Raw genomic sequence first — 24508 nt, forward strand, 5'->3', positions numbered from 1 at the left:
GATCACAGGTCTGAATATAAAGCACAAATATATAAAAATTCAAGGCCTGAGAAGATAACTAAGGGATACAGGCAAAAGCCTTCTTTCCATGTACACCTCCAGATGTTGCCATAGAGACCCCTTTAAAATCATAGAAGATAACCTTGGGGAAATAAGGAGTATAATGTAGCCTTTCAGACACAAAATCAAAGGAATAATCAATGACAAAATTGTTAAGCTAGATGTTATTAAAATATAAAACATCTACTCTATAAAAGATAACCTAAAAAGGGGTCAGGGCTGTGGCACAAGTGGTAGGGTGCTTGCCTTGCACACACTAACCTAGGACGGACTGTGGTTCAATCCCCCCGCATTCCATATGGTCCCCCAAGCTAGGAGTGATTTCTAAGTGCATAGCCAGGAGTAACTCCTGAACATCACATAGTGTGGCCCAAAAACAAAAAAATAAAATAAAATAAAAATAATAAAATAAACAATAGGAAAATAAAAAATAACCTAAAAATGAGAAGGTAAGCCACAAACTGGAAGAAAATTTTCACAAGTCTCAATAGCTAAAGGACTAATATCCAAATATTATAATGTCCTTAATGTCATGATCTCCTAAATAATTTTATTATAAGTTGATAACGGAAAGATCACAGCCTACCTTGAATATTATTCATGGGCTTGCTTTCATTATACTATTTCAGCTTTGTTTAAAGTTGAAGTTTTTCAATGGGTGAGAGATATAGTACAGGGATTAAAGCATTTGATTTAGGTGTTCTTTGTCCCTGGTTTTATCCCTAGCACCACATATTGTTCCCCAAAAAGGAAGTCCCTGAGTACCAAAGGTATCCCAATTCCCCTTTACAAATTAAAATAAAAATAAATAATATTGAGGTTTTTGTCAAGCTATGAAAATGTTAATTAAGAACATAGTATATAAAATCCTTTAAAACTCAACAATAAGGAGCTAGAGAGACAATTAGTAAGGCATTTTCCTTGCATGAAATCAACTCAGGTTCAATCCCTCAAATCCCATATGGTCCCCTGATTCCCATCAGAAGTTATTCCTAAGTGCAAAGTCAGGAGTAAGCACTGCTGATGTAGCCCCTAAACAGCAACAACAATAAGAAAATAATCGATTCAATTTTAAAATAGACCAAAGGATCTTTTTTTTTTTGAAACAAGTGAAGTGTACACACTTTATAGGTATTTTCTTTTTCTTTTTTTTTTTTTTTGACCAAAGGATCTTAATAGACCTCACCCAAGAAAGTTTACAGATGGCAAATAAGCCTATGGAAAGATGATCCACATCATATCAAACCAAAGAAATACAAATTAAAACAAGGAGATACCATTGCACACATATTAGAATAGCCAAATCCAGAACAATGACAATATCCCAAAATAAGAATGTGAAGTAACAGACATTCTCAGACATTACTGCTGGGAATGAAAACTCTCCAGTGACTTGGGAAGACAAGCAGTTCCATACAAAACCACACTCACAAAAATAAACACTCTCTTCCTGTGTGATACAGCAATCATGGTCCTTGACGTTCGTTACTCAGGGAGTTAAAAATATGCCCACATAAAAGCCTGCACTTATGTTTATGGTTGCTTTAATTGTCAAAACGTGGATGTATTGAGAGTCATTCTTCAGCAGGTGATTGGATAAATAATACTTTTAGTGTATTGAAAGATAAAATGAGGGACTCTTCCAGAAATTAAAAAACAGGAAACAGAATGCAGCTTTAACAATTTCTATATTCAATTAGAACAAAAAAGAGAAAAAACAGAACAATTCCTCACAGGATGATAAGAATTTGTTGTGTTACTTTTCTTTTTTTAAGAAAGTAACAAGCACTATGAAGATTTCCACAATCTGTCCCATGTGCATTTTTAAAATTTTGTTTTGTTATTTTAGGGCCACACCCAGCAATGCTCAGGGGTTAGTCCTGTTTCTAAACTCAGGAATTATTCCTGGCCATCTCCTAGGACCATATGGGATACCAGGGATCAAACCCAAGTCGACCATGTAATTATAGCCACTTTCTATGTGCAGCCCAGCTCCCTCTACCCCCACATGTACACTTTTAATGAGAGTGTAAGGTAGTCTTGCTATTGTGAAAATCAGTTTGATAATTTCTCAAAAGACTTTAAACAAAGTGTTACCATATTATCCAGAATGCCACTTTAGGCTAGATAAACACATGAGTCTAAATTAGAATCTCAAACAATTAGTTCTCCTGCATTGAACTCAGTCTGCATAGCTCTGGTCACTGCAACCAAATGGTAGCCATAGCCTAAACAGCAGATGAGTGGACAAAGTATAAAATAGCATTAATGGAATATTGCCCAATCTCAAAAAGAAAGAACATTCTGACCCATATTACAGTACGGTTGAACCTCCTGGACATTAACTATTGTATGTCTCCAATTGCATAAAGTACCTAGAGTAATTAAATACATGGAGACAGGATTAGAATAAAGTTACCAAGGCCTGAGATCAAGGGATAACAGACAGTTATAATTTAAATCAGTAGAATTTCAATTTATACTGATGAAAAAATACTGCACGTAGAGTGGTTATAATTACACAACAATGTAAATATAATTAATTTTACTGAATCTACACTTAAAATGGTCAACATGATAAATTTTATGTATATTTTGCCACAATTTAACAATGAGTCATTTTACCAGATAACTTCAAAATATAAGAACAAACACTGGACAAAACAATCCTAAAAATTCAAAATGTTTGTCTCTGAGGATGACAAAGTGTTGGAGGAAGGGGTACACCTTACAAGCAATCTTTTAAGAACACTTTATCTGATATAAAACAAGGCTAAGTTGGGCCCTGAGAGATAGCACAGCAGCGTTTGCCTTGCAAGCAGCCGATTCAGGTCCAAAGGTGGTTGGTTCGAATCCCGGTGTCCCATATGGTCCCCCGTGCCTGCTAGGAGCTATTTCTGAGCAGTCAGCCAGGAGTCACCCCTGAGCACCACCGGCTGTGACCCAAAATCCAAAAACCAAAAAACAAACAAACAAACAACAACAAAAAAACAAGGCTAAGTCATGCAGCCAACTCTATTTTCATAGGTTACTTAGACCAAAATGAACAAAATCAATTTATCTCCTTAATATATAGGTCTACAAAATTTTGATACTCATATATAACATTAATAGTAAGCTTGAAAAAAATGTAACTTGTTAATTTTATAGATAAAAAGATCATGTATATAGTCAGACATCTGGCTGAGTTAATCTGCAAAGTGAACAGTATATGGAGTTAAGCAGACATAATGCATATTAGGAATTAGCATTTTACCACCCCAGGGCATTGCACTCTATAATAGTTTCTTTCCAAATAGCCTTTAAAAAAAAAAACTTCTTACACTTCTTGTTACTTTTTTTATATTTTATTATTATACAACAGATATTTTTTTACATTTTTTACTATCCAGACTGCTTTTTTGAAAAGGAAAGGCTCCCAAGCAGTGCTCAGGAAGTTAGAGGCTCACTCTTGGTGATCCTGGAGCAAGAGGCTGGACCTGAAAATGTAATGCTGCTTGGCCCTTCAGTAATAGTACCACCGTGGCAGTGCTTGGAGGCCTCCAGCACTTTACATCCGCAGTGCAAAGAGAGGGTTGCTATGTGGACCAGAAACCAAACTTGGGCCATTTATAAACCATGAGATCCTGGCTGCAAACATAATATTTTGTAGGGTTGGTTTTGGTCATACCCAGTAGCTTATACCTGCTGTTGAGAGGTCATTCCTGTGGTACTTTGAAGACCAAAGAGATCAAAACAGAACTCCACATGTGCTCCAGACTTTGAGTATCTCTCTTCAGCCCCAAAGACCATTTATTGAAGTGACATAATTTTCCTAACTTTTCCACTATTTTTATAATTCTAATTTTTGAATGAGTATTTTTGAATTTTGAATCCTGTATTCAATGTTGTTTCCTAGATTATTAAATGCATCATTGAAGAATACGAGGCTATCCTTTATTTTTTGTAGAGAATATTTTGTTCTGAGTCTCAGATCCTAACCATGGTAATCTTTATGACAACATAAAGCTTTTTCAATTCAATTCAACTCAAAACATCATTTGCTATCAAATTAAATACTAGATTTTACATTAGAAATATAATATTGTTTAAAAAAGAGCAGTTAGGCTAAGCAATAATATATAATTTACCATGCTTTGGACATTAGAATAAAACTTATGTGGCTTCAGACAGAATAAAATCTGTGTGAATGCTGCTCCCAATAACACTCCATTAGTTATCATCAATATATACTAATGGGAATCTATAAAAGAACTGTTAAGAAACTGCAAAGCCCTATCCTATCACAAGCCTATTCTCCAACACTGACAAAGTGCCTTCCTCAGTATAATGCACTTATTAACAGCAATCTTAGAATTTCAAATAATATTTATTATGTTTTTAAAATATCACTCTCTGGGCCAGAGAGATAGCATGGAAGTAAGGTGTTTGCCTTGCATGCAGAAGGGCGGTGGTTCGAATCCCGGCATCCCATATGGTTCCCTGAGCCTGCCAGCAGTGATTTCTAAGCATAGAGTCAGGAGTGACCCCTGAGCCCTGCTGGGTGTGGCCCAAAAACAAAGAAAGAAAGAAAGAAAGAAAGAAAGAAAGAAAGAAAGAAAGAAAGAGAAAGAAAGAAGAAAGAAGAAAGAAAGAAAGAAAGAAAGAAAGAAAGAGAAAGAAAGAAAGAAAGAAAGAAAGAAAGAAAGAAAGAAAGAAAGAGAGAGAGAGAGAGAGAGAGAGAAGAGAGAGAAAGAAAGAAAAGAAAGAAAGAAAAAGAAAGAAAGAAAGAAAGAAAGAAAGAAAGAAAGAAAGAAAGAAAGAAAGAAAGAAAGAAAGAAAGAAAGAAAAAGAAAGAAAGAAAGAAAGAAAGAAAAAGGAAAAGGAAGAAGGAGAAAGAAAGAAAGAGAAAGAAAGAAAGAAAGAAAGAAAGAAAGAAAGAAAGAAAGAAGAAAGAAAGAAAGAAAGAAAGAAAGAAAGAAAGAAAGAAAGAAAGAAAGAAAGAAAGAAAGAAAGAAAGAAAGAAAGAAAGAAAGTAATCTTTCAGATTACTACACACAGTTTATAATCTTTCATGACAACCTTAACTAGGTTGTGTGATTCTCCAAGACACATAACTACACATATAATAAATATTCATTAAGCATAGTCAGTAATAAATTTGAATATGAAATCATGGACTTTTGTTCACACTAATCCTAAGGAACTATGTGTCTAATGTTATTTGTTTGGGGGCCATACTAATAGTGCAGGAATCACTCTTGGTAATACTTGGGGACCTGTGTGCAGTACTGAGATCAAACTAGATCAGTCACATGCAAGGTAAGTGCCTTACCCCCTATACTATCTTTTAAGCTCCTCCTTGTGACCTATTAAGTGTAAGTTTATGCAAGTGTTTTTTTTTCCTGTTAGAAAATTATTCTAGAGAAAACCTGATATTAATTAATTTACTGTTAATAAATTTAGAAGAAACTATCCAGTGATTAGCTTTGATGTTTATCCAGGAACTTTTTAAAAATATATTTATTTAAACACCTTGATTACAAACATAATTGTAGTTGGGGTTCAGTCATATAAAGAACACTCACCTTCATCAATGTAACATTCCCATCACCATGCCCCAAAACTCCCTCTTCCCCAACCCCCCATCCCGCCTATATTTGAGACAGGTTTTCTACTTCCCTTATTCATTCTCATTGTTATGATAGTTGTCAGTGTAGTTATTTCTCTAACTGCACTCATCACTTTTTGTGGTGAGCTTCATATCATGAGCTGGACCTTCCAGCCCCCATCTCTATTGTCTCTGAGAATTATTACAAAATTATTACAAAAATGTCTTTTGTTTTTCTGAAAACACATATGAGTGATACTATTCATGCCTATCTCTCTCCCTTCGACTTATTTCACTCAGCATAATAGATTCCATGTACATCCATGTATAGGAAACTTTCATGATCTCATCTTTCCTGATGACTGCATAATATTCCATTGCGTATATGTACCACAATTTCTTTAGCCATTCATCTGTTGAAGGGTAACTTGGTTGTTTCCAAAGTCTGGCTATTGTAAATAGCACTGCAATGAATATAAATGTGAGGAAGTGATTTTTGAATTGTATTTTTGTGTTCCTAGGGTATATCCTAGCTGAATCACATTGGAGCTCAATTTCCAATTTTTTGAGAAATCCCCATATTGTTTTCCATAAAGGCTGGACTACGTGGCATTCCCACCAGCAGTAAATGAGGGTTTCTTTCTCCCCACATCCCCTCTAGTAACAATTGTTCTTTTTTAAATTAATATCTTTATTTAAACACCTTGATTACAAATATAATTGTAGTTGGGATTCAGTCATGTAAAGAACACTCCCCTTCACCTACACTAATTGTTCTTGTTCTTTGTGATATGTGCCAGTCTCTCTGGTGTGAGATGGTACCTCGTTGTTGTTTTGATTTTATGCAAGTGGTTTCTACAGAGGAGCACACACACCTACTAACCCAAGCTCATACAGCTGGTGTGCATTAACAGTGACATTCCAATAATATGACATTCCAACACAGAGCTTGTGTTTAATGAAACCCAGAGATTTTTTTCAAATATTGTTACTGGACCAGAGAGATAGTACAGTGCTTTGTACATGATATACCTAGATTTGATCCCTAAGAACACATATGGCACAGAACCAGAATTAATTCCTGAGCACCATTAGACAGAGCCCACCCTCCAATTATCATCATTATTATTTTGGTTTGAGGTCCATACCTACTGGTGTTCAATGGCTGTTCCTGGATCTTTGCTCTGGTATTACTCCAGGTGGTGCTTAGTAAACAATATAGTACCAGGAATGGAACCCTGGCCTCTGGCATATAGAGCATGCACTCAGCCCATTGATTTATTTTTCTGGGCCCTAGAAATAGATTTTTACTTATTTCATGTGATGGCTGTTTGCTCAAAAGAATCCACATAGGATTCAGTTTGACTGAATTCTCTGAGTAAACATTTACTGTCAGACCCTGTTGAGAATTTTTCACACTAAAAATATTTAGTTTCCATCTACTGAGGTTCTTGACTATAATTTCTCATTTTATATAGTGAACACTAAATAACCTGAACATGTATATTACTGTTGCAAGATAATTTCTTTTTTAGACATTTAAAACTAAAAATAACCTGAAGCTTTATTTTTTTCTCATGTCTTAACAGTGATTCAGAGTGATAAAAAGACTATTCAAGATCATCTCTCGGCTAAGAGAAGAGGAAACTCAGATGGGTTTCTGCCTCCGAATAACTGTCCTGTGTTGATAGATGTCCATCAAACTCATGCTTTAAAAGCCCATAATGCAGAATATCCTGTTGGAACTTTCCATATCTCCGATGATAATTGTCTCACTTGTCAGCAGAGGACATTCCAAGACCTCCAGTAAGTGCTTAAAGTAATAGATAGTACACACAAACCTACGGTTACTATGATTTTCCTACATATACACATCTCTGAAAAAATGATAAGAGAGAATAACAATAATATCACTAACAGAACAATATAACAATTATAATAAAAGTTGTGAGTGTGGTCTATCAAATACTTTATTGTGCATATATTTTATATATAATGTTTTAACTATGGATAACTGCAATTTGTGAGGCAAAAGAGGACCTATTGTACTCATAAAAATTTTTGTAATTCCTTCTCTATTGCTTGCTAGGTAGATCAAATGCACATTTCTGCTTCAAATTAGCTTTTTGCACTTGAACCTCCCTCTGTTAAAAGCTCTGGCCACTGTCAACATTGCCTCTTTCCTATCTCTGCAGAAGTTCTCCTTCCTAGGGGAAGTTCAGAGGTTGAGAAGGCTCCATCATGCTCAACACAGGCTGCTCCAAAACCACATCCAGTCTTATATATCCAGGGGGCCCCTGTACCCCCTGTACTTTGGGATATGGATTCTCTAAATGATCAAATAACACAAACAAAATGGAGGGCTAACATTGACCACTAATAGTCAGCATGAAGTAAGGAAACGACAGGTACATTCATTTCATTCATCCCACTGTAACCCTTTCAGTATGAATGGTTCCATATGGGACTATTTGAAGGCATCTAATGTGGCCTAGCACTAGGCTGTGTTTCCTAATTGCTAGTACAGTGACTTTCCATCAACTCCAAAACCCTCTCTGCCTCTTGCTCTTCTTCCCTATCCCTCATCTCCATCTTTTGTTGTCCTGGGACTCATTCCTCAAGGAAAAACAGTCTTGTGAACACAAGTTTAGGCTCTTTTCTCTATCCACCTCACACTGTTGTCATATTTTAATTTTTAAGTAATTCTTAGAAATTAAAGATAGCCAAAAGACACATGAAAAAATGCTCCACATCACTAATCATCAGGGAGATGCAAATCAAAACAACAAGAAGATACCACCTCACACCACAGAGATTGGCACACATCAAAAAGAATGAGAACAAACAGTGTTGGCAGGGGTGTAGAGAGAAAGGAACTCTTATCCACCGCTGGTGGGAATGCTGTCTAGTTCAACCTTTATGGAAAGCAATATGGAGATTCCTCCAAAAACTGGAAATCGAGCTCCCATACGATGCAGCTATACCACTCCTAGGAATATACCCTAGGAACACAAAAACACAATACAAAAATCCCTTCCTTACACCTATATTCATTACAGCACTATTTACCATAGCAAGACTCTGGAAACAACCCAGATGCCCTTCAACAGATGAATGGCTAAAGAAACTGTGGTACATATACACAATGGAATATTATGCAGCTGTCAGGAGAGATGAAGTCATGAAATTTTCCTATACATGGATGTACATGGAATCTATTATGCTGAGTTAAATAAGTCAGAGAGAGAGAAAAATGCAGAATGGTCTCACTCATCTATGGGTTTTAAGAAAAATGAAAGACATTCTTGCAATAATAATTTTCAAACACAACAAAGAGAAGGGCTGGAAATTACAGCTCACCTCATGAAGCTCACCACAAACAGGGGTGAATTTAGTTAGGGAAATAACTACATTTTGAACTATCCTAATAATGAGAACGTATGAGGGTTATAGAAAGCCTGTCTAGAGTACAGGCGGGGGTTGAATGGGGAGGAGGAAGATTTGGGACATTGGTGATGGGAATGTTGCACTGGTGATGGGTGGTGTTCTTTATATGACTGAAACCCCAGAACACAATCATGTATGTAATCAAGGTGTTTTAAATAAAATATATATAAAAAAAAGAAATTAAATATAGCCTTCCTGAGGGTTCAGAGAGATAGCAATGGAGGTAAAAGTGTTTGCCTTGCATGCAGAAGGTTGGTAGTTTGAATCCTGGCATCCCATATGGTCCCCTGAATATGCCAGGAGCGACTTTTGAGCATAGAGTCAGGAGTAATCCCTGAGCATGGCTGGATATGACCCAAACAACAACAACAACAACAACAAATAGCTTCTTGCCAACTAACCCAGAAATTCTGGTTAAACACTTTTCTGAGGGAAAAGTGCATGCTGTTAGGGTGCTCTCCTTGCCACACAGCTGACCCAGGTTTGATCCTTGGCATTTCTTAGGGTCCCCCAAGCACCACTATGCGTAATTTCTGAGTGCATAGTCTGGAGTAACCCATGAGAACCATAGGGTGTGGCCCCCAAAACAAGGATAAAAAAAAAAGGAAAGAAATAAAGATCTTTTCTGAGATCTTTTGGGTCTTGGCAATGAAACAAAGAGGACTTAAAAGAAGCAAATCATTATAATGCTCCTCACAGTTCTTCACTTTCCTTTCCAATTTAAAAGTTTTCCAGTTATGTCTAATCAGTGCTTTTTTTTACATCCATAGAAATGTTTATTGCAATCTTTTACCTATTAATACAGACATTTAAGAAATATTTATAATTTCTAATATAAAACAAACATTCCCCTTCTTAGGACAAAACATTTTTATAGGTCTATTTATATTTTCCTCCTTAAATTTTCTTCATAATAACTAAAATTTACATTTGTGTCTTTTACCTTTTTTATCTAAGCCCCAAAGTATAGTAGCATTTTAATAAAATATATTTAAAAAGGTGCTCGCTTCAGCAGCACATATACTAAAATTGGAACGATACAGAGAAGATTAGCATGGCCCCTGTGGAAGGATGACAAGCATATTTGTGAAGCATTTCATATTTAAATATATATATATTTAAAAACAAGTTTTATTTATAATAAAGAAGATTTAATAATTTGTCACAATTAGATCCAAGTACAAAATTTAAAAATTAATGCAAAATATTTTATATGAGGGTTGAAAACTTATTTATTTAATAAAATAGGCATTATATTGCATTAAATTATTTGAATGTCTTTATACAGGCTAAAATCTGTTAACAATCAATCATTACAAATGGATTTTATTGATTTCTTTTCTGGTAATTACTTTTTTCATTCTTTTAAGCTTTGCTGGAGTAAGCAATATGAAATAAATTTGTTATAAGCCTTCCAAGGGAGCTAGTTGGGTGTTAATAGGGAAACTTTGGTTGAGGGTGAGGGACACTGGTGGTGAGATTGGTGTTGGAATATTGTGTGCCTAAAACAACTCTATTAAGAACAACTTTATAAATCACAATGTCTTAAAAATAACATTTAAAAAGGCATTTGCCAGTTCTCTTTAGCAGTCAATATCTGTTGTTTGTTCTAGAATCTATAAGAGAAGATATATAGATATAGATATAGATATAGATATAGATATAGATATAGATATAGATATAGATATAGATATAGATATAGATATAGATATATGTGTGTATATATATATATGTGTGTGTGTGTGTGTGTGTGTGTGTGTGTGTGTAGTTGAATGGTAGGTTATACATTCCACAGTACCCAAGTACCCAGAGGGGAAAGGGGACTCCCATACCCCCCTATCCTGGTAGGATAGGAGAAGCTAATCCGGTAGCAATTCTCCACAATAAATAATCCACACAGATATGAACTTTTTAGCAGGCAATAAACTCACACTGCAAGCTGTTCACCCACAAGCCAGTTGCACCTTCATGTGGAACCACAAGCCTAGAAGGCAACTCTCAGTTCAGGCCTCCTGACTAACATTTATTGACATCAAAAATAAAGCCCCACCCCCAAGGGGAGGGGGAAAAACAGATGAAAAGGCAATGGGGAAACAAAACCAAAGGAAATCAGTGAGACACATGAGAACTAATTCAAAGGAAACCAATTGAAATACATATGAGGACTAATTCAAAGGCCTCTATCTACAATATATAACGCCCGTACATTGTATACATGTGATATCTGAAATACTCAGACAATCACTTATAGTGCGGAATTTTTTTTAAGTTTTTAAGTTCCATGAATAGGACCAGAAACATTCTTCCCTTTGAATAACACTCAGAGACATGATTTTTTTATTCACAGGGTTTCCCCTCTAAGAGTATAAAATTTAATCATTTCAACCTCTTTCCTTATTTTTCCCAGTCCTGGAACTAAGGGCAAGTTGTCCCGTCCATAGAGAGTTCTTTTGCCTTTTAAGTTAAAAGGTCTTTATATTTTTATATAAAAGTAAAAATTTATCCTGTTAAATTTTCTTTGTCATGATAAACATTGTTTTTCCTCTTGACTAGACTCTGATGAATATGTCATTTTATGACTAATTCTGGCATTTTGATTTTATCATAACTTAATAATTAATCAATAACTCTTGAGAGATTGCCAAAGCAGGGAGGAATTATATGTAGAACAATTTTAGCCAGTAAAAAATTCTGGGAAATCAGAGATTCAGAACAACTTACAGCATGTAATTCTCAAGAAAATAGTACTAAATTCCTTATACTGGCCAACTCCTCTTCTTATGCAGCAATGTTATTCTAAATCTACACCTTTTAGTGAATCAATACTGGAAACAAATTCAGTAAAGGTCATGTTACTCTTAAGCAAATGGAGGTTTCAAAACATGTCTTTGTCAGTTTGTGCTACTACAATAAAATACTCTAAACTGAGTGGCTTGTCAACAAACATTTATTTTTTCACAGTTCTGGATACTGAGAGATTGGGAGCAGGCTGCCAGCAAGGTTAGGTTCTGGTAAGAAACCCTTTCTGGGCTATTGTGAGTTGACATTGCATCTATATTAGATTAAAAGAAAGGAATTAACTCTCTTCCAAGAGCACAATTCCCATTCAAAAGGGCTTCTACCTCATAACCTAACCACCTTCCAAAGGCTCTACCTCCTCATATCATCACAATAAAAGTGAGAGTTGGATGTATTAATAACAGAGGAGGGAGACTCAAGTATTCAGCCCACAAAAACATATATAACAGAACAGATCTTGCCTGTAAGAGATTTCTCAGTAACTTTCTTTACCTTCCTAGAACATGAAAATCACACAATTGTGCCAGCCAATATGCTGTATTGTCTCTCCCCTTCTGGATAACTTCACTCACCTCCAAACTTCTCAATCAACAGCAAATTTTATTATTTGATTTTTCTTATTGCCAAGTAGTATTCCATTGTATTTCTTTATCCACTCATCTCTTCTTACACTGTTACGCTTGTAACACTTTCTAACACATTGGTTGTTTCCCAGATTTTGACTATTGTGAAAAACTCTTAAATAAAGAGACATTTACACTCCTATGTTCATGGTCTCTATTTTAAAATACAGTGTAACAATTGAAAATGAAAGGCTCAGGAGACATTTGCCACTCAACAAAATATCTGTTGTATTTCACTGATTCCAAAGGAAGCATACCATGCCCCACCACAGGATCTGGCCAGGAAAGAATTGGAAAAATCACAGGCAAGAGCCATTATTGTGGTGTCATAAGGAGAAATGGGCAACGTAGAGCAAAACAGATCTGGAATAGGCAAGCCTGAGTCATTTCAGTGAACTTCAAGGCTTAGGGGTTGCTCCTACTGTCTGGTCCATGAACTGAGATGATTAAAACCGGTGGTTTGCCCCAAGTGTGGGGGCTGATAGGAAAGTGAGAGAATGGGTTCTTAATTGTTTGGTCTAAGTTCTGGAAGTAGTGCTTGCTTCAGCAGCACATATACTAAAATTGGAATGATACAGAAAAGATTAGCATGGCCCCTAGGGGGAAAAAAGTTCTGGAAGTAAGTTCCTATGAGGTGGTACCATTTAAGAATCAGCAAACCTCCCAAATCGATGATGAGAGCCTCTAGAAGGATTCCACCCATTTTTGGAGTATTAGACTCTTACCCCAGTTTATATATCTTCTCTTTTTCCGGCAAAACCACGCAACTTGAACTAGCTAGTCCTGCCTACAGTTAGAGGGGGAGATAAGGGAGGCATCAAGACCAAACAGGTGCCTAGGTACAGAGGGGACCACATATTCTAGCCGCCCTGGGGGTGAGGGAAGAGGAAATGGGAGGTAGGACAAAAAAGGAGGTGTAGGGAGGACAATTTGGTGATGGGAATCCCCCCCGATTTTATGTAAATATGTACCTAAAATGTTATTGTCAACAATATGTAAGACACTATGATCAAAATAAAAATTATATTAAAAAAAAAAAGAATCAGCAAACCTGAGGAGTAGAAGTCCCTTCAGGTCAACAAGCTTCTTAAAATATCAGAATACAGAAAATAAAGCACCTGGTTGATATACTCTCCTTTAAAGACTGAAAAAAATGTGTAATTGTTAAGAGTCTTGCCTTGCATGTAACTGGCATGAATATGAACCTCCAAGCACTACCAGGTATGACCCTGAACACCTTAGGTGTGTCCCCAAAAAGGAAACACCTTGTCTTTAATAGTCAAATAGATAGGTACAGGAAATAAGAAACCTGAATATGGCCAACCCCTAATTTTACCTCTATCACTGATTATGGAACCCCTAAGCACAAAGGTCAGGAGTAAGCCAAATCCTGAACATCATCAGGTGTAATCCAAAATTAAATAAATAAACTTTAAATATATACATATATATTTGGACTGGATAGATAGTATAGGAGTTAAGGAATTATGATCTGACCTCATTTTAACCATTAGCTCCACATATGGCTCCCTTGCCCTGCCAGGAGTGATCCAGGGGCACAGAGTCAAGATTAAGCCCTGGAAACTGCTGGATATGGAAGAGGAAGAAGGAAGGAAGGAAGGAAGGAAGGAAGGAAGGAAGGAAGGAAGGAAGGAAGGAAGGAAGGAAGGAAGGAAGGAAGGAAGGAAGGAAGGAAGGAAGGAAGGAAGGAAGGAAGGAAGGAAGGAGGGAGGGAGGGAGGGAGGGAGGGAGGGAGGGAGGGAGGGAGGGAGGGAGGGAGAAAAAAGAAAGAAAGAAAGAAAGAAAGAAAGAAAGAAAGAAAGAAGAAAGAAAGAAAGAAAGAAAGAAAGAAAGAAAGAAAGAAAGAAAGAAAGAAAGAAAGAAAGAAAGAAAAGAAAGAAAGAAAGAAAGAAAGAAAGAAAGAAAGAAAGAAAGAAAGAAAGAAAGAAAGAAAGAAAGAAAGAAGAAGAAAGAAGAAAGAAAGAAAGAAAGAAAGAGAGAGAAAGAAAGAAAGAAAGAAGAGAAAGAAGAAAGAAAGAAAGAAAGAAAGAAAGAAAGAAAGAAAGAAAGAAAGAAAGAAAGAAAGAAAGAAGAAAGAAAGAAAGAAAGAAAGAAAGAAAGAAAGAAAGAAAGAAAGAGAAAGAAAGAAAGAAGAAAGAAAGAAGAAAGAAAGAAAGAAAGAGAAAGAAAGAAAGAAAGAAAGAAAGAAAGAAAGAAAGAAAGAAAGAAAGAAAGAAAGAGAGAGAGAGAGAAAGAAAGAAAGAAAGAAAGAAAGAAAGAAAGAAAGAAAGAAAGAAAGAAAGAAAGAAAGAAAGAAAGAAAGAAAGAAAGAAAGAAAGAAAGAAAGAAAGAAAGAAAGAAAGAAAGAAAGAAAGAAAGAAAGAAAGAAAAAGATGGAAGGAAGGAAAAGAGAAAACGGGAAAGAAAGAGAAAAGAAAGAAAAAAGAAGAAAGATGAAAGAAAAAAGAAAAAAGGAAGAAAGGGAGAATGGAAGAAAAGAACAAAAGGGAGAAGGAAGGAAGGAAAGAAAGAGAAAAAAAAGGGAGAATGGAAAAAAGAATAAAAGGGAGAAGGAAGGAAAGGAAGGAAAAATGAAAGGGGGAAATAAGAAATTAATGAAAGGAAGGAAGAAAAGAAGGAAAAGGAAGAAGGTAGGAAGGAAAAAGGAAAGAAGGAAGGTAGACCATACATATTAAAACCATTATTTTAAATATATTGATGTCCCTCATTGGTGCATATATGTTTAGGTGTGTAATTTCTTCCTGTTGTACATATCTCTTAATTATTAGGAAATGTTCATCCTTGTTGCTTATAACCTTTTTAAGTCTAAAGTTTGTGGCATCTGAAATTAGTGTGGCCACTCCAGCCTTTTTAAAGGCAGTTGTTTACTAGAATGATTGTCCTTCAACCTTGGAGTTTGAGTCTGTGTTTATTCTGGCTATTCAGGATAGCCAGAATGTGTTTCTTGTAGGAAGCAGAACGTTGGACTCAGTTTTTGGATCCATTTTGCCACTCTGTGTCTCTTAACTGGTGTATTTAGTCCATTGACATTGAAAGAAATAATTGTTATGGGATTTGGTATCATCTTTATGTTGGAGTTTGGTGTGTCTGTTGGTCTGTCTTTTCTTAACGTAAGTCTTTCAATTTGTCTTTAAGCTGATTTTGAGTCTGTAATGTTTCTGAGCTATTGTTTATCCATGAAGCTATGTATGCTTCCTTTAAACATGAATGTAAGTCTGACTGGGTCAAGTATTCTAGGTGAAACATGTATTTCATTGAGTTTTGTCACTATATTACACCACTGCCCTTTCACCTGAGGGTTTCTTGTGATAGGTCTGATGTAAATATGAGGGATGCTCCTTTGAATTTAATTTCCCTTTTTGCTCTTGCTGCTTTCAGTATCTATCCGTATCTGTGGGATTTGACATTGTGACATGCTTCAGATGTCTTGCGTCTCAGCATCTTCTGGTGGGGACAAAATCCTTCATGAAAGGAAAGCAGGCACACGAATGGATGAATATGAAATATAAAATAATGAGACCACACAAAATAAATTGTATGGGGACCCACGTCTTCAATAGACTTGAGACAATTTTACTTTTCAAGCTGATGACATAAAAGCACAACTCTGGTATGCAAGGTATTTCCGTGATAACAAAAAGCGAAGAATCTTTAGGAGGAACAACACAATGGTACCGGGCCCTAGAACATGCATATCAAAAAACTAGCCCATACAGGTGAAAAGAATCCTGAGCTAGCAAGGTAAGGTGAGACATGAGAAGGCAAAACGAGAAGGGGGCGTTCTGGTTTAGCAAGGAGCTTCTTATAACAAAGAAAGAGAATCTGGTTTTGCTACAGTTTTGCAGCCTCCCGGAATAGCATGGAGGTAAGGCATTTGCCTTTCATGCAGAAGGACGGTTAGATTCCCAGCATCCCATACGGTCCCCCGAACCTGCCAGGAGCAATTTCTGAGCATGGAGCCAGGAGTGATCCCTGAGCGCTGTCGGGTGTGACCCAAAAACCAAAAAAAAAAAAAAAAAAAAAAAAAAGACAAGAAAGACAGAAATTATTGTTTACCACCTAGAAGCTGAGACGAGAAAAACAGGTTGCAGGTAGCTGGGTGGACTCGTCTTTGCAAATATACTTTGCCAGCGGGGAACTTGAGCGACTTTTGGTACTGAAAATTTCCGAGTGCACATTGACTGAGGCCGAATTTTAGCGTGCAGTTTTACAAGGGAGGCAAAGCCAAATGATAAGAAAAGAGATATTTAATATCACCACCATACCATGTATAACAGAAATGTAGCCAGTAAACCACGTAGGGGTTATGATTAATGGTCTCCAACGGGCCTGCTGACTAAAAATTTCTTAGGAGAAATATCAGCCCACTGCACCAGGAAAACCAATAGACACGTCTGGTGGGCTAACTTCCCCCAAAATGGAGACATTTATACTGTGTGCCATGACATTACTCAGATGTCTCTTGGTGTGCTTTTCTTCGAATCTCTTTTAGCTGGTACTCTTTGACCGTGCAGGATTTGGTCGCATGCACTCTTTAGCTCTGGGAGTTTCTCTGCAATGATGTCCTTGACTATTGATGCTTCATGGGGATTTTCTTCCCAGGTCTCTGGGACTCCAATGATTCTTACATTGTTTATGTTGAGTTTATCACAGACTTCTATTTTTGTCTGTTCACCTACTTTGAGGATATTTTCCTGTGTCTGAACATTTGCTTTAAGGCTATTTTCCAATCTTTTCTGTTTTATGGAGTTGTAATGCATCTCATTTTCCAGCTCAGTGATTATGTCCTCAGTCATTGTTACTCTGTTGGGGAAGCGTTCCAGTGAAAATTTTATTTTGCCTACCAAGTTTTTGGCCCTGTTACTTCAGTTTGGAATTTTCTCATTTCTATTTTCATATCCTCTTGATTCTTATTTGTAATTCATTGGTTCAGTCAGTTCATTCCATAATTCCTTTGAATTCTATGAGGATCTTCCATATTTCTTATCTAAAATCCAATCTGAAAATCTAAACAGGTGGTCAGCACTTTTCTGATCATCAGAGTTGTCGTCTTCATTCTATATGCATGGTAGAGGTCTGCATTGTTTCTCCATTGTAATGCTTGTAGTGTGGTGTTTTCTCCATGTTGTGCTGGGGTTCATTGACTAGGAGATGTGCATGGCCACAGAGCAGAGTTCAGTGGCCTGACTCCTCTGGCTCCATTATTTGTGGGCAGATTCAGCTCACCTCCATTGCTGTGCCTTTTGCAGGCTCGTCTGGGTTGGCTGTGTCCCAGAGATGGCTGTGGCAGGTTGGGATGGCACCGACGTTGAAATGCACATGGTGGGGGATAAACAATCTACCCATTTTAAGTTTAGATTGTTATAGCTTGAGTCTCTTGATTATATTTTTGTTGACTTTGGCTTGGATATTTAGTTCGTCCTTTTTTTTTTAATTTTTATTGTGACCAAAATACATTACAAATCTTTCACTGCATCATTTATGGTACATAGTGACAATGAATGAGGGACATTTCCACCACCAGTGCTGTCTTCCCTCCGCCCCTGTTCCCAGTATGCATCCCACATCTCCCTCTTTTACCCCCCAGAATGCTAGTGCAACTGGTTTTCTTTTTTAATCTATACCAATGCACCTGAGACCACTTGGCCCCTGCCCCATGCTTTCTTTGTTTTTCCTTCCTAATTTTATAGAAAAATGCTGAAATAGAGGTAAAACAAAGTGATTCCTGTCCCTAGGCTCTATGACAAAGGTGGGAGCACCTATCTAAAAGATTAAAAGGAGTCACAGTTATTTTGCATATACACAGCAAAAGTTGGGGAAAATAGAAAGATAAAACCTTTGGCCTATAAAGCAAGGTGATCCTACCCATACGACCAATGATAGCTAAGGGCATACTAAGTTGTCCAACCCCAAAGTCTTTCTTCATGATCCCAGAAAAGTTTTCCTCAATCACAGTTGTCACAGTCAGGCTTTAGTAATTAGAGATCTTGATTTTTGCACAGATCCTATGTTGAAGTCAGGGTGAACAACTTCTTTTTTTTGTTGTTGGTTTTTTTTTTGACCACACCCATTTGATGTTCAGGGGTTACTCCTGGCTAAGCACTCAGAAATTGCCCCTGGCTTGGGGGGACCATATGGGATGCTGGGGGGATTGAACCGCGGTCTTTCCTTGGCTAGCTCTTGCAAGGCAGACACCTTATCCCTAGCACCACCTCACCTGCCCCAGGGTGAACTACTTCTATTCTTGTCTGTTTACATACTTTGAGGATTTTTTCCATTGATTCATCATTTGTTTTTCAATCTCTTCTGTTTTTGGAGTTGTTAAGCATCTCATCTTCCAGCTCATTGATTCTGTCCTCAGCCATTTTTACTCTGTTGGAGAAGCTTTTAAGTGAGAATTTCATTTTGCCTACAAAGTTTTTCAGTCCTGTTATTTCAGTTGGCAGTTTTCTCATTTTTACTTTCATATCTTCTTGATTCTTATTCGTGGTTCCATGCTTTTATGGAATTCATTCCATGCTTTCTTTGCATTCTTTGAGGATCTTCCCTTTTTCTTCTCTAAAGTCCTTATCTGAGAGGCAAAATAGGTGGTTGGTATTTTTTGGCTCATCAAAGCTGCCATCTTCATTCTCTAAACATGGTTGTGGTGTGCATTGTTTCCCTTCTGTAACACTTGCAGTGTGGTGTTTTCTATGTGCCATGCTGGGATTCATTGACTAGGAGAAGTGTGCAGCCTCAGAGTAGAGTGGTGCAGAGTGGCTCTGTTTTCAGGACGTGGTCCACTTAACTGGGATGATATGCTTTCCAGGCTCTGCTGGCAGGGAGCAGGCTCTGCTCTTCGGGGCAGGGTCTGATGTGTGTGTTGCTGGTGAGGGAGCAGGCTCTGCTCTTGGCATTCATTTAGGTGATGCATATTAAGCACCTTTCATGAGAGGAGTTTATCCTTACTAGCTTTGTTTGCTCATAAGGAATTGAAAGGTAAAAAATAAAAAGCATCTAGAAAGAAGACATGAGCTACTAAAAAATCACACTTTTAATTAGAACCTAGGTGGTTCTAAAAATGAGTTTTGATTTTGAAATAAAGTTTTAAAGTGCTCTCCTAGTCAGATTATTATAAGACAGTGGTGTATAGTGGTTAAGAATACAAACTAGGGGCCAGTGAGGTAGCGCTAGAGGAAAGTGCTTGCAAGGTAATGCCTTGCAAGTGCTAGCCAAGGAAGAACTGCAGTTCGATCCTCCACGTCCCATATGCCCCCCCCAAGCCAGGGGCAATTTATGAGCGGTTAGCCCAGAGTAACCCCTGAGCATCAAATGGGTGTGGCCCGAAAAAAACAAACAAACAAAAAAAAGAATACAAACTAGAGTCATCATGTCTGCATTAAGTCATATCCATAGCCTCACTCTATTCTCAAAAGAAATGTTTACCAGCCCATGAGTAATCATGGATATTCCAGCCACACAACTAAAAAAGGGAATCTTGGGAGGAGAGGGTGAGCCAAGTCCTTGCTCATCGAAGCCAAGCCATCACCCTCAGCTGCCACTTCAGCAATGAAACAGCTTCACCACTCATCTAAGGCTCTCTACAGAGACCAATCTGACCACAACTCCAGGTATACTAATATTTGGGTTGACATCACCAGGATGTTTTTGGAGTGAGTGCAAGCATCCTCCTTCTACCTTCTATACTTCCAGAAGACCTAATAACCAAAAGCACACTCCACAATAACCACAGTTTCAGCAATTGTGCTTGTAATTTTACGGAATGCAGCCATGTGACAACTTCAATTTTTAATACTATCATACTCATAGGAACATCATAGGAACTGTCATATTTATAGGAACCAATTTAGATTCTAATATGTATCTGAAGCACCTAATGTTCAGAAACAAAAGAAGTAACAGATGATCAATAGCAATAAGAGTTTACTAAACCTTTTGACAATAAATTAATGATCTAATTGTGAGATACAATCATTTTCACAAACTTTCTTGTTGTTTCTTTCTTTCCTTTCTTTTCTGTTTCTTTTTTATTTTTTAATAATTTTATTCCCACTTACCTGAAAGTTAATGTATTATAATCAGCTATATCAATTATGTGATGCGTGATCTTTTAATAATTTATATATAAAGAAGAGCACAAAGTATTGAGTAAGATAGTATTCAAATTTGACTTCACTACAATAGGGCAAGTGAAAAAAAAATGAGCTAATGGGGAGCCAGAGAGGTCGCATGGAGGTAAGGTGTTTGACTTTCATGCATAAGGATGGTGGTTCAAATCCTGACATCCCAGATGGTCCCCTGAGCCTGCCAGGAGCGATTTCTGAGCATAGAGCCAGAAGGAATCCCTGAGCTGAGTGTGACCCAAAAACCAAATAAAATTAAATTAAATTAAATTAATTAATAAGTACAAATCTCTTTGAGCAACCACTGTCACATAGCAAGCAATTGTGACTAGCATGTTATGAATTAGCAGTCATTAGCTAGATATCAAGGAATGTGACATAGCTTTAAACCTATTAGCTAAAAAATAAAAAAATATTTTATTAAAACAACCAACTGCTGTATAAAATATAGAGAACTACAATTTTATTTTTATTTTGAGATAGAGGAAGATGGGTAGGGACTGAGAAAGAGACAGAATGTGTATATTCCAAATAAGCAATATATGCATATAAACATACATAAATGCATGTATATATGGGCCTCAAGAGATCCAATTTTATTATTTTACTACCTTTTGGATAAAAGCAGCTTTTTATAAAAACAAATCATGCATTCAATGGAACCAAATAAAACCAAACAAACAAAAATTTGTTCTTGTGCAGTAAGAGAACAAAAGATACATATTTTCCATTTAGTTTTTATTTAAATGCTAGCAAAATTCTATACAAATCAAAATCCTACCTGAAGATGAATTTGTATATATGATTTAGGAAGCATTTTTTTTTCACAGAATCCTTGTAGATTTCTTTTTATCTTTTGCTTTTTAAATGGATACTGTCTCTGGTGCCATAAAATCACCCTAAAACTTGACAAGAGATAGTTTAAACGGCAGGGCACTTGTCTGCATGTAGTTGATCTGTCTTTTATCTCTGGAATACTTTATGGACCCCCTAGACCCTGACAGGAAAGACCCCTAAGCACAAGGCCAGTAGTAGTCACTGAGCACTACCAGGTGTGGCTCTAAGACAAAAGAAAAAATGACATTAAAATATATCAAGCAAGAAAAATGTGCTGTACCTTAGGCTGAGGTAGAAAGGCCCTCTTCTAATGAACATGCTGGCACTGGCAGTGAGACACTGTAAAGTATTAGCATGAAACCGGAGGCTGGGATGGCCAGTACCTTAGCCATCAGGGAACATAGTCACAAAAGTAAGAACCTATGCTTCCTTTCCTGTTAGAAAGGGACAATAGCTAATAATTTTTACTTTAGCCCTGGTTTGAGAACTATGTGAAATATGCATGCCAAAAAGGAAAATAAAGAAAGCAGAAAAATAAAAAAACACCCCAGAAGGTACATCCTTCTGTACTGTAGCAGAGTGCACGCACAGTGACAGGCAGTGCCCATCTGGGTTATATAAACAGTGCAATAGAGTCAATCATTTACTTAAGCATTTGGAGGCTGTAAAGGTAAAGAGCAAGACACCAGCAGATTTGGAGCATTGTGAAACTTGTTTTCCTCATTCTCCTTTCTGAATCCTCACAAAAGTGATGCAGGTGTTCTCTAGATTTTCTCTTATAAAGACACCTATCCCGTTCATGGCCTAATCGAGTCCACCTCCTTGGAAGATCCCATCCCTGTCAGGAATAGGATTTCAACAGATGGATTTAAAGGGCAACACAAACTCCCAAAATGTTCCTAAGCTAGATTTTCCACAAAAGGAACTTGTAACATTTTATTACTAAAGACATAGTTATTAAAAGAAAACACAATAAACTTGGGACAGAGATGCATTAGATGCCTTGCTTGAGTATAAAAATGGTTACCATGCATTAACAGAATATTTACTTTCCATATAAACAGATAAAAGTGCAACCATTCTCTAAATCTTCAGACTTCAACCACTAGTCCATGGAATGACGCCAGCCTACATGTATAGAAAGACTAACAACCACTAGTCTACCATTATAACAGTCACCACATAGCCTGGTATGCAGTACAGGCCAGGTACTGGTTCATAGGTATAAAAAGACTGAAGAAGTCTACTATAAATATCTTTCAGTTTGATTGGAATATTGAATTAAACAATGAATATTTCAAAGATCAATACTCAAACCTAGCATTGATAGGTGTTGATAAACAGTTTTTTCCTCTTCCCTTGCAAACCATTTCAGGACCTGGCAATTAAGAATAAAAAATTAGACCAACACAAATAGGAAAAAGAAACACAAGGACTTTCTAAACTTGAGAATCGCCTTATCAGTCATGAGTAAGCTCACAGACTGACCATGTAATCTATACAATATTGCTCCCCATCCTGACTCCCAACATGTGAGTCACTGTTTAAATTGACAGCGACATTAACAACAGTCAGTGCAGTTTTGGAGGTATGCAATATATTTTTTTCTTTTTTAATTTATTTTTAACAATTCTAATGGAATCAGCATGAGATACACAGTTGTTCGTGATTGAGTTTCAATCATAAAATGTTACATTTACCCCTTCACCAGTGCACATTCACCTCCACTTATATCCCCAGTTTCCCTCTTGCCCTGCCCCAACCTGCTTCTATGGCAGACATCTCTCTCTTTCTCTCTCATTCACTCAACTCTCTATCTCTGTTTCATTCTCTTTCTCCTTTTTAGGCACTGTGGTTTTTTTTTTTTTGGGCCACACCCATTTGACGCTCAAGGGTTACTCCTGGCTATGTGCTCAGAAATCGCCCCTGGCTTGGGGGGACCATATGGGACGCCGGGGGATCGAACCGCGGTCCTTCCTCGGCTAGCGCTTGCAAGGCAGACACCTTACCTCCAGCGCCACCTACCCGGCCCCGGCACTGTGGTTTTTAAGAAGCATGTATTTTTCAAGGACTGACACTGCCATGCTATGTTCTAGAACTGGAAATGTGGCAGTTCAAAGAGATTGTGTCAATTCCTGGCTCTTGTGTAGTGGCATAGATAGAAAGGAAGTGGTTCATTCAGTGGCACAGATAGAAAGAAAGTGACACTCAGCTACAAGGAACATGGCACAGAATTGTAAGGAGAAAAGAGATTTTCATAATAGAAGTCTGAAAGTCTGAAAGCCATCACAAGGACAGTTAAGAGTTTCAAATACCTTCCATTTTTCTGATCTTCGGCCAGGGGTCCTCAAACTTTTTAAACAGGGGGCCAGTTCACTGTCCTTCAGACTGTTGGAGAGCCAGATTATAGTAAAAACAAAAATTATGAACAAATTTCTATGCACACTGCATATATCTTACTTAGAAGTGAAGAAACAAAATGGGAATAAATACAATATGTGGCCTGCGGGCCGTAGTTTGAAGACCCTGGCTTCTGTCTTCAGGTAGCTACTGTTTAGCCATTAAAAACTGGAAGTAAGGGATGGGCAGGAGGGTAGGGGTGATGGTAGTGATTTTCTTTTTGATTACTTTTTTTGGTTAGGATGAAAATACTTGGGGACTAGGGGATGTTAGAGTCACACCTGAAATTATTCAGCGCTTACTTCTGTTTCTGTGCTAAGGGCTCACTTCTGGCAATGCTTAGGGTACCTTATTTGATGCTAAACACCAAACTGAGGTCACCTGTATGCAAGGTAAGTGTTTTAATCCCTGTAGTATGTGTCTGGCTCACAAAGAGTCAACTATTTTAGAAAACAGCTAGCTGACTTCCCTTAACATTCATGAATTTCATGACTTGGCCCCTCTCTACCTTCACACATGCCACAGTAGAGAAAACTGCATCATTTCAGTTTCTGACGTTGGATTTTGGCTCACCATGAATATGCTCCTTTTCATTTGCAAGGTATTCA

General features: G+C 37.2%; 1 non-coding gene and 1 pseudogene across 1 annotated transcript; both read left to right on the forward strand.

The window, feature by feature from the left end:
• The first annotated feature begins 10096 nt into the window (after window positions 1–10096).
• Window positions 10097–10203, forward strand: LOC126033013 (U6 spliceosomal RNA). The gene has a single exon (XR_007504171.1). It is a non-coding gene; the product is annotated as a U6 spliceosomal RNA (small nuclear RNA).
• Window positions 10204–13053: 2850 nt separating this feature from the next.
• LOC126033217 (uncharacterized) lies at window positions 13054–13117 on the forward strand (annotated as a pseudogene).
• The last annotated feature ends 11391 nt before the right edge of the window (window positions 13118–24508 follow it).

The sequence above is a fragment of the Suncus etruscus genome, chromosome 16, assembly GCF_024139225.1.
Source record: "Suncus etruscus isolate mSunEtr1 chromosome 16, mSunEtr1.pri.cur, whole genome shotgun sequence".
Classification (NCBI taxonomy): domain Eukaryota; kingdom Metazoa; phylum Chordata; class Mammalia; order Eulipotyphla; family Soricidae; genus Suncus; species Suncus etruscus.